A 7,160-nucleotide genomic window follows, 5' to 3' on the forward strand; every position below is an offset into this window, starting at 1 on the left:
GAAAAATCCGGGAGTACTGGAATTGGTTCCCAAATCTGTGAATAGGTTCCCAGTTCGTCCCAGAGCTATACCCGAGTTGGTTCCAGGTTGATTTCATCTATGTACTGCAATTGGTTCCCGCACTAGATTAAGCCAGAAAACATTTCCTCTCTCATTTTATACAAACTTAGGACTGTCAACTACTGTCTACGGTAGTAGGTAGGTTAAAACTGTTTTGTGCTTGGCGGACACGCTGCGTCGAATAACTTCATAATTTTATTTAAAGTTACAATATCACAAGTATCGTGGTTATGTTCGACGTTGCATTCCATTCTAATATCTGAACCAGAAAGTTTCACGAAACACTTACATCCTCTTTTAACACAAGCATATCTTTCCGCACCACCAGATAATGCTTTCTGAAAACCGATCATTCACCACTAAGAGTTTCTTCCTCTTTTCAACGAGCATACTAGTGAAATCCATCAATAAGTGCAATACGGCTGTCCTGTACTTCCACTGCTACTACTCTGATAATCACTGAAACTTATGATCGGTATTTATATTTTAACGTATATAAAACCACGGGCCATGATCGAATATAAGTTGTGTTATAGGCAGTAACAACTACCTCATCCCCGTTGTTGATATTTGGACACTGTCACTACTCTGCCACATGATCGATTAACATCCCTTCCCACAGTCTTGGAACTTACTCACGTTGTTGATATTTTGTTTGAGAACTAACTGAAGAACAGCGAAAAATCCATAGTGACACTTGTAGCGGACAAGGTAGCAGTTGGGGTTTTTCTCTGGGTCCTCCGTTTTTCTCCATATTAGGCATTTACATCATTCCGGCACTATTTCTCCATTTCGTCATCATTCCATATCATTCCCCGATCGCCGGCTGGCGATACACGGAGGGGGCTGGTCTAGAGACGAGGGGTTGCCTGCTCTACACCTGGGTACGCAGCGAACCTTATTGTAGTCAGACAGTGTGGGTTTGGAAATGCGCCTAGCTTGAGGATTAACGCAATAGACCGTAACAGAGCGTAGTGCTGGGCCATAGTGCTCCCTCCCGTAAATTCAATTCAACTCAAATACTCTCCGTCCTAGTTACTATTGTCGATATAAGACATCACACCGGTATACAGGGTGGTTCAAAAGTCCGTTATTAGTGTAGATAGCGAAAAATGGAAAAAGGGAAAAGTTCTTGGAAATGTGTAGTTTTCAATCTAATGTGCTTGAATTTTCAACATAGAATATACAGTTGAGGCTGTATACTAGTACGCGACAGTCCTAATGCTGCCAAATTTATGGTTTTTCCGCCAGTTCTGCCGGATTTTAGATAGGAATTATTAACGGAGGAAAATAGTTGGCATGCAGATTGAACGGTTATTTAACTTCTCACAATGCAAAAAAAAAAAAAAAAAATATTTACATTGATTGCATAAAAATTGAAGAGAATTCCGTTCTGACCTAGCGGTTTTCCTGAACTTGTATTGGCAATACTGCTAATTTATTATCATTTCGTAATTTATCCGATACACTACGTACTGTTCTCCAACCAGGAGATTAACCGTGAAAGGTATGTGCTTACTATTGAGTCATCTATTGGAGCGAAGTAAATAGATAATATTACCATTATAACGTCAGTTTAAAAATACATGTGTTCTCCTGCATATGCTATTTCCTGTATGGAGGGATTAAAAGACAGGGAGATTAACCGTGATCTAATTTTGTAAGTAGGGTAGTATAAGTATGTGTCTATCAGTGTTATCACTTGTGTTTTGAGAGTTAGTCAATGAAGATGCGTGTACCCACGCGTGTGACCTTATGACATCTTATGGCATCAACATTCATTCACAGCATTGCTCCGCTGCGTCTCATTCCCCTGACACTTTCTCCTGGTTGGAGTACAATATCTAAAGTTTGGTAGAACTAACGGAAAAGCCACTAATTTGGCAGCGGATGTGTCGTACTAGCGTACAGCCTCAACTGTGTATTCTATATTGAAAATTGAAGCACGTTAGATTGAAAACTATAGGCGTATATTTCCAATAACTTTCTCCTTTTTCCATTTTCGCTATCTGCATTTGTAATGGAGTTTGATTATGTCGCCGGACTTTTGAATCACTCTGTATGAATTCTATTCTCAGAAGATCGATAAACATAAACATCTGTCGACTCGTGATGAGAAACAATCGCAATCGTCAAGAGTCATCGAACAAAAATCACACTCTGACAAAATAGCTATTATATGTCATAGCGATTTTTCCGGAGCTATGACGGCAAAACGCTGTCGCACCCCACTTCTAGTTCTGAGTTTAAGTAGCTTCACAAGGTTAACGCTTGCCGTTCAATAGAGGAAGATGTGTAAATTGTGAGAGATGCTTACAGCAACCTTACGACCCTGCTTCATAGAATATGCGGCGTGTATTGTGTTTCACATCTACCGCAGTTTCCCTTGACCTTAAAATAGGTCGCTACCTGCTAATATTATCAGATGCTTGTAATCTGCGCCAACTCCATCATAAACTGAAGCCTCGCCTTGCTCAAACAGCTGGCTCAGTGTTTGCGGACGTCTCAACTGTTAGTGCCCTGCACATGGGCTCTCTACTTCCAGACGGAATGAAGAGGTGCATAAAAAAGTTCGTTCTAGTTCATTCTGTTTCAAAGTAGCTTTTGTAACTTCTGTATGAGTCCAGAATACGTTCGTATGGACCCACTGGAGGTACTTGGAGTAATAGAATCTCTACTTACTTGGGAATAAAAAGTCTGCATCAAGAATAAAGCTGTGAGAGAGAATGTCGGAGGGATATCAGAAGAGGATTCTTAATGAGCTCGTATAGAAACCTCAGTTGTTAAGTCTGCAAAGCTGATAAAGTAATTCCGCCCGCACTAAATGCAGGCTAAGTTTTCGAAGTTAAAGCCTCAATGAAAGATTACCGACAAATTATCTACATGGTTCACCAATCATTGATATTAAGACGAAAAATAAATATATATCTGATTTCAGTCTATAAATAAATACTAGAGATGAACAGAACTAACTGCCGCTCTCGGTCGCTGTGTTCGTTGCACTTGTCTTTCGAGTTACGTCTCGTAACTCTTGTGCGCTTCGAGTCTTGCTCATCATTCTCGAAATAGCATTATGTCGACGTAGAAAAATATCTTAACTTTGAATACCATACATAATTGAAATAAATAATATTAGAGATGTGTAATTGAAATGGAAATACACAAATTGGAGATTTATTCTTCGAAGAGGTGGAAAAATTCAAATATCTAGGAGCAACAGTAACAAATCGTCGTTGCTTCTGCAATAACTCCTATTTGCAAAATATAAAATTATTCAGTAGGAAGAAAAAACACATTTATTCATCCTATGGCAGCCGTACATAGGAGACTGTGAATTCTTACATTTTCGAAACAAAGAAATATAATTACATACAGGAGATTTTATTATCTGCTGTATCACTATTTAAATTATTTAATAGAGCAAAAACCTGAAAATCGATAAATATGTCACATAGGAGTTATTGCAGGAACAACGATGAAATATGAGTGACACTCGGGAGGAAATTAAACGCAGAATAAATACGGGAAATGCCCGTTATTATTCGGTTCAGAAGTTTCTGTCATCCAGTCTATTGTCAAAAAATTTGAAAGTTAAAATTTATAAAACAGTTATATTGCCGGTTGTTCTGTATGGTTGTGAAACTTCGACTCTCACTTTGAGAGGGGAACAGAAATTAAGGTTCTTTGAGAATAAGGTGCTTAGGAAAATATTTGCGGCTAAGAGGGATGAAGTTACAGGAGAATGGAGAAAGTTACACGACGCAGAACTTCACGCATTGTATTCTTCACCTTACATAATGAGGAACATTAAATCCAGATGTTTGAGATGAGCAGGGCGTCTAGCACATATGGGTGAATCCAGAAATGCATATAAAGTAGTTGGGAAGCAGGAGGGAAAAAGACCTTTGGGGAGGCCGAGACGTAGATGGGAGGATAATATTAAAATGGATTTGAGGGAGGTGGGATATGGTGATAGAGACTGGATTAATGTTGCAAAGGATAGGGACCGATGGCGGGCTTATGTGAGGGCGGCAATGAACCTCCGGGTTCCTTAAAAGCTATTTGTAAGTAATGAAGTAAGAGATGCTTAATTGATAAAAAAAGGCAAAAGAAAGCAGTAGTCTATCACAGTTAACAAAATGTTCTGGTTCTACTATATTACCTATGGTTATAAAATAAAAGAAAATTCTCAAATAAATTTGAATTTCTAAGAAAAATAAAACATAACGTTAAATAAAGCGTTTTTTACTAGAGATTTTATACTTGATATCAAACATACGGAAAAAAATTTCCTAGATGAATTCTCCTCCAGTATCTTTGGAAATCTAAAGAACATCATTAAAGATGGTATATGTACGTGAACACCACATATTATTACAAAATGCAGGCTCTAAATCTCTAAAATTTTATAAGAAAATGAACTCACAATTGGACAAAAATCGCAAGGTATCAGAACAAGATTTATTAGAATTTAAATATCTGATAAAATTATAAAAAAGGGTAGGCCTACTAATAATATTTTTCAAACCAATTTTATCAAAGTATGAAAAAAAAATCTGCAGTTACATCATTTGGTAACCATAACATTATTATGGTCTCTTGACATCTTTAATATTTTTCCTGCATGTAATAAACACTTATTTTTAAAAAGTAGACTACTCTCAGACATGTAGAGTTGTTTATTTTAATACAATTAATTTTTTATTTGTCCTATATAAATATATTAAAATTTATACAATGTTTTGTGATCTAATTTTTATATTTTCAAAGTAATGGGCATTATTGTAGTCTACGTTTTGCATAAATGCATATTAAATCAGTGTACAAAATTTCATAATTCTGTCTCTAATGGTTGTGGAATTATGAAATAATATGTGTGAAAATTTTCAAATTTTGGAAAATTTAACTTAAAGTAAAAAGTGAATTCTAAAAAATATTATTAGTAACTTTTTATACTTTTATCATATATTTAAGTTCTAATACGTCTTGTTGTGGTACCTTGTAATTTTTGTCCACTTTTGAATTCATTTCCTTATAAAATCTTAGAAATTTAGGGCCTGCATTTTCTGATAATATTTGTGTTCGTTCACGTAAATTAAGTCCGCGGAGTTAGCTCTGTGGTAGCGGGTCTGCCTTCAGACTGGCCGGCTCAGGTTCGATTCCCGGCGGGGTCAGAGATTTCATGTAACATTTCTACCTCGGGACTAGGAGAGATGGCGGTGCATAACTTCTAATCACTAAATATGTGCACCAATATACCTGGATTAAATCCCAAATCTCTCCGCAGAAGGCATGTCATTGTTGATAGTGCTTGTTTTGTCGGTTGGGGCCGTTAAGTCTGGCGGTCTTCTTGATTCTATTCGACATCGGATTTCTCCTTCTTCCTTCCTCACCTTCATCATCATTCTCACACATTCCCTACACTGCACTTACACGGACACTTACACATACACTCACCCTAGGATACGACATAACGCTTCACAGATACACATCATGAATAGTGTGGCCCACCGAAGTGGTGTACAAATTAAAACTGGGTCACAGTCCTGCCGTCTACATGTACGTAATATGCGGAACCCGAATCTCGTAATAAAATGGATAGGCATCAGATACACACACATTAAAATTAAGGAACTATTTTCGTTTCTGCAAGCGAAAAGCCCTTTCTCTATGTAAGTCTTGATACAGTATTGTATTGCATTGTATTTATTAACATTCCATGGTATTCATACATTTCTTACAGCTAGAATACGGAACAAGTCAAAAAACATAATACTATTATAAAATCTTAATTTACAGACACAGTCTAGATCAAATATAAACAGATGAGATTTACAATATAGTCTACTAGTACAACACAAAGTTTTGGTATCAATTTCATGAAGTGTTATTGAATGTCATGAATTCACCTACAGAATAGAAGGCGTGAGAAATTAGGTACTTCTTCAATTTGGCTCTAAATAATTTTATGTTTTGAGTTTCATTTTTTATATCGATAGGGAGGCTATTAAACATTTTAACTGCCATATAACGCACTCCTTTTTTATAGCACGATAGACTTGCCGATGGAGTATGGAAGTCATTTTTTGACGTGTATTTATGCTATGATCTGTTGAATTAGTTACAAAGTTTTCACGATTACATACGAGGAAGATTATTAATGAAAAGATATACGGACAAGCCATGGGCATTATTTGTAGTTTTTTGAAAATAGTCCTACACGATTCCCTAGATTTGGCACCTGCTATTATTCTAATTACTCTTTTTTGTAATAGAAATATATTGTTACTATCTGTGGAATTTCCCCAGAATATTATTCCATAACTCATTACCGAGTGGAAGTATGCAAAGTATATTGTTTTTAAGGTGTGGATATTTACTATCTTTTGCATAGATCTAATAGCAAAACAAGCTGAATTTATTACCATTAAGTACGAGGAAAATTCGTACCGGCACCGGGAATCGAACCCAGGACCTCTCAGCTGTGCGAGCTGAGTGCTCTTAACCAACTGAGCCATGCCGGGACACGATCCACGACGCCGGCCGAACTCCTCTCGTAGTATTATGGGTTCGATTCCCGGTGCCGGTACGAATTTTTCTCGTAAGCTACTTAATGGTAATAAAACAAACTGACTAGTTCACACTAGTCATGTAATATGCAATGAGGTGGGCGAGATCTCATTCATATTCGATACATAAGCTGAATTTAGTTTGGGGGTAATTTTTTTAATACGAATTTTTCCAATTTAACAGATTATCGATTTTTAAGCCAAGAAATTTGGTTGCTGTTGTTTCTAATAGGGATCTATTATTAATTATTACGCTAGAAATTTGCGAGATTGAATTTGGACAGAATTTAAATTGAATTATGTTAGTTTTGTTACAATTTAATACCAATTTATTGACGTCACACATTTTGAAGAGAATTTCCTCTGTTGAAGATTGGAATGTGTTGGAGTTATTGGCTGTAATTACTATACTTGTGTCATCTGCAAATAATCTTGGATGACCTACATCTTTTATTAGGGGGGGGCAAGATCATTTATAAACACTAGAAAAAGTAGGGGACCTAATATTGATCCTTGAGGAATTCCACAGTA

The 7,160-nt window shown here is 36.6% G+C and overlaps 1 non-coding gene across 1 annotated transcript; it reads right to left on the bottom strand.

Moving 5' to 3' along the window:
• Positions 1-6,507: 6,507 nt before the first annotated feature.
• On the bottom strand, positions 6,508-6,584 carry TRNAA-CGC (transfer RNA alanine (anticodon CGC)). The gene has a single exon. It is a non-coding gene; the product is annotated as a tRNA-Ala (tRNA).
• Between the last annotated feature and the right edge of the window lie 576 nt (positions 6,585-7,160).

The sequence above is a fragment of the Periplaneta americana genome, chromosome 13 (assembly GCF_040183065.1).
Source record: "Periplaneta americana isolate PAMFEO1 chromosome 13, P.americana_PAMFEO1_priV1, whole genome shotgun sequence".
Taxonomy (NCBI): Eukaryota; Metazoa; Arthropoda; class Insecta; order Blattodea; family Blattidae; genus Periplaneta; species Periplaneta americana.